Consider the following 4753-nt stretch of genomic DNA (forward strand, 5'->3'; position numbering starts at 1 on the left):
TTTTATTATGACACAGCAAACAAGATAGATATGTTGGATTTCGTATCACAAAATCACAAGTCGAACATTTCACAAGTGTCTAGGACTTCTTCTTATTATTATTATTTCTATTATTATTATTATTATTATTTTATTATGACACAGCAAACAAGATAGATATGCTGGATTTCGTATCACAAAATCACAAGTCAAACACTTCCCAAGCGTCTAGGACTTCTTCTTATTATTATTTCTATTATTATTATTATTATTATTATTATTATTATTATTATTTTATGACACAGCAAACAAAATAGATGTGCTGGATTTCGTATCACAAAATCACAAGTCGAACACTTCCCAAGTGTCTAGGACTACTACTACTTCTTATTATTATTACTATTATTATTACTATTATTTTATTGTATGACACAGCAAACAAGATAGACATGCTGGATTTCGTATCACAAAATCACAAGTCAAACACTTCCCAAGTGTCTAGGACTGTGTGATGTATTTTCGGATGATGCGTGCAGATCCCAGTAGGGTGGCCTTTTGCAGTTGGCAGATTGTGATTTTGTCAATGTCTATTGTTTCCCACAGCCGGTTGAGATCTTTTGGCATGGCACCCAATGTGCCGATCACCACCGGGACCACCTGCACTGGATTCTGTCAGAGTCTTTGAAGTTCAATCTTTTACTGTTGTTTTTTGTCAATGCGACTGCCATCTGGAATGGCGACATCAATGATCCAAACCTTTTTCTTTTCCACAACTGTGATGTCTGGTGTGTTGTGTTCCAGAACTTTGTCAGTCTGAATTCGGAAGTCCCACAGTATCTTTGCATGCTCATTTTCCAATACTTTTGCAGGTTTGTGATCCCACCAGTTCTTTGCTGCTGGGAGGTGGTACTTGAGGCATAAGTTCCAATGGATCATTTGGGCCACATAGTTGTGCCTCTGTTTGTAGTCTGTCTGTGTGATTTTCTTACAGCAGCTGAGGATATGATCAATGGTTTCGTTAGCCAGAACCAGGTCTTCTCCTTATCAGCTTTTCCTTCAATTTTGTCAAGGAACTTTCCACGCAATGGTTTGTTGTGCCAGCTGTCAGCTCTAGTTTGTAGTGCGGTTTTCTTGTACTGGTTTTTTGTCTGCTGTGCTTTGAGGAGTTTCTGATTTTTGACTTCAATCAAAGCAGGTTCTTCACTTTGCTTTACATCTTCTGCCAGGGCATGTTCTTCTTCTTTGACTGCTTGTTTGACTTGTAAGAGTCCTCTGCCCCCAGATCTTCTAGGCAGATATATTATTATTAATAATAATACAGTAATAATAATAATAATTCAAAACAGGAGCTTTTTTGTTGACTTCCAGGGTCAGAGAAACAGAAAAATGGCCTGCCTCAGGGGTGTGTGCTTGCTCCATCCATGTTCAACGTTTACACAAATAACCAGCCACTGCCAGAAGGGACAGAGAGTTTCATCTATGCTGACGATCATGCTATCATGAACAAAAACTCTATGACATTTATAACCCTGGATCAAAAATTGTGTTATATCGTACTATCGATCCACCATCCCATCTTTCCCCTTCCGCCAAGAATGACACTCCTCAACTCGTCTGTTCTATTGACTTGAACATAAGTTGACATTCTTTATCATCACGGAAAGTTATTCCCTTTGTGGCTCATGGACCATGCATGGCTGCGTCTCCAATCTCTATCATTATCCCTGTGGTTTTTCTTTCTTAGTACCAAGCAGCCGCTATGACACATATTCGTCGGCTGCTGTTCGTTGTTGGTAGAGGTTTTGGGACTCAGGCGGAAGGACTTGGTCATCCATCCTCCGTTGACCTACATAAAGGGTTCCCCCCAAAGAAACTTGGCATGGAAAGACTCTTGGGCTGCAGTTCTTCTCTCCGTCTGTTCCACCGCCAATGATGCGACCGTTGCTTTTTATTTCACTCCGAACAAAGGCATACAGGAAAACATGACTCAGAGAACTCCGGCAGAGTTGGGAGGAAGGAAACGGGAGGAAGTTAGTGCTAGAGAGAGTCACAGAGAAAATCTGATGCAAGAAACATGTATTGCAGCAAAAAGTCACAGAATGACCAGTCAATCAGCCATATATGGTCCCATAGAATCAGGGGCGGTTCAACCGCGAGGCCATTTAGGCACTTGCCAGTGGCCATAATCCCGGGGGTGCAGTTGAGGCACCCCTCACCACCTTCTCCTGGGCCTGACTTCGGCCTGGGCCTGGCCACGTAGGCCCTCCATTCCCGCACCACCTCAGCCGCCAGCACCAGCACCGTTTTGTTCCGGTGAAAATTGTGCTGCCACTGACGGCTAGGGTGGTGCGGGAATGGCGGGCCTTCCGCCGCCATGATAACGGTGCAGCCTACCCAGGCGGGAGCACGGGTCCCGCCTGGATAGGCCGCTCCGCACCGTTGCCGTTGCCGCCAGCACCAGCACCGTTTTGTTCTGGCGGCTCCACTTTTCCTCCCACTGCCACCGCCATCGCGGACCATTGGAAACTAGGCAAGTGGGGTTTGCATATCTATGGAATGTAAAGGTTGGGAGAAAGAACTCAAAGAACTTTTGTCTGTCTGAGGCAAGTGCGGATGTTGCAGTTGGCCACCTTGATTCACTTTGAATGACCTAGCAACTTCAAAGCCTGGCTGCTTCCTGCCTGGAGTGATCCTTTGTTGGGAGGTGTTAGCTGGCCCTGATTGTTTCATGTCTGGAATTCCCCTGTTTTTGAGTGTGTTTTTTTAACTGTACTGATTTTATTTATTTATTTATTTATTTCCCATACTTGTGTCCCGCCCTTCTCACTCTGAAGAGGACTCAGGGTGGCCTCACAACTGGCAACAATTTGATGCCCGATTGGTTTGGGGGGGGGGGGGGGGGGGACCAAATTTCTGTTCGCTTACACTTGAAAATTACCTTGCATAGATTTGTCCCATAGAAGCTTGTAACTGGCATGCAGTTTACAAAATGTGATCGGTGCCCAAAGATGAAAATCGTGTTGCTTCATCTTTGCTAGGATAGACCTATTCAGTCAGTTGTTAGACAACGAATCAACATGTGTGTAACAAACTGTGATTTTTTTTAGTTTACAGATGCTGTGTTTAACTGTGTTTTAAGAGGGTTAATATTTCTGTTACTCTGCACTCATGAGTGGTTGCCATGGAGAAGTAGGCGGAGCCAACTGCGTTTAGCTGAAGAGAGAGCACAATTTGGAGGGAAACTCAGTCTGTGGTCAGCGAACCACAGGGAAGTCTGATTCTCAGGTGGAGGATCAGGGTGGCTCAAATGTTGGATTTTGAGTCAATTCTAAAATAAGTTTGGTGACTTATTTTAACGTAGTCTATATCCTGACTAGGAACAGATATTCTGTGATTGAAAATCACCGGGTGACTGCAGTTTTAGGCAGTGGAGAAAGAAGTGACATTTTAGGAAGTTTGAATCACCTCATTCTGTTATTGCAACTGTTAATCTAAGTGCCTCTGAAGAAGTTATTGTAACCTTTAAGCTTGTGCCTCAAGAAACGTGTTATTGTTCTTCAAACATCCCAGTCTCTGTCATATATACACATATTCATCAAGAATAAACAAGGAAGAAAAATAAAATGTTAAAAGTCTCCTTCTAAGTAGCCAGTGGCTAAATCTTCCAATAGTGGTGGCAAGAGTTGGTGATCCCTTTGACATCTGGTGGCAGCATTATAAAACCTCTATAATTTGGTGGCAGCTTTTAAATAAAAACATCTTTAATAACTGGTGGCAGCAGATATAGTTATATCTATATCTATCTATCTATCTATACATCTATATATCTATATCTAAAAGTGAATGTATGTGGCAGCTTTCTGATTGGCCGCCACTTTCACAGGCCACTGTGACCGCCAGAAATCACTGACATGGACCAAACTTGCCACGCTTAACCCCCATGATGCACTTTACGGCCTGGTGCATTTGGCAGGACTATGGTGATGGGATTTGTAGTACTTTCAATCGCTACGACTCCCATAGGCCACTGCAACGCCCACCAGTGACGGAACTGGACCAAATTTGGCCCACAGAATCCCCATGAACCCCTTTCCATCAGGGGGTAGATTGGGGGAGGATGGACCAAGTAGCTTCACTCACCTCTTCCTCTGAGAGTTGTAGTTCACCCTTAAACAGACAGCACTGAACCCAGACGACTTCGGATCTGGACCAAACTTGGCACACTGCCTCATCATACCCAACTGAGCATACAGGCACGGTTTTGGGGTCATTGTCCTTTGGCTCTGGGAGTTGTAGTTCACCCTTATACAGACATCACTGAACCCAGCCGACTACGGATCTGGACCAAACTTGGCACACTGCCTCATCATGCCCAACTGAGCATACAGGCAGGGTTTCGGGGTGATTATCCTTTGCCTCTGGAAGTTGTAGTTCACTTTTATACAGACAGCACTGAACCCAGCCGACTTCAGATCTGGACCAAACTTGCCACACGTGTTTCTCAAAAGACCCAGGCACCGCCGAGGCCCCAAGCTAGTATATAATATAATTTAAATAACAACAGCCTCCATCTCCACATCTCCACAATTGGTGGCAGCAGTGGGATTTAAAAAGATTCTTTACAATGTGTATCAATTCCATTGACCCAGTAGACTTTGTTTGGATCTCTAATTCTCTAGGGTTTACTATATGCCTTGACTTTACAGAAGAGCCTCCCACTTTGTCCCGTGGAGAGAAAGCCATACGTACAACCACCTCTCCTCATGCAACGAGT

This window comes from Anolis carolinensis, unplaced genomic scaffold, assembly GCF_035594765.1.
Source record: "Anolis carolinensis isolate JA03-04 unplaced genomic scaffold, rAnoCar3.1.pri scaffold_14, whole genome shotgun sequence".
NCBI classification, from domain to species: domain Eukaryota; kingdom Metazoa; phylum Chordata; class Lepidosauria; order Squamata; family Dactyloidae; genus Anolis; species Anolis carolinensis.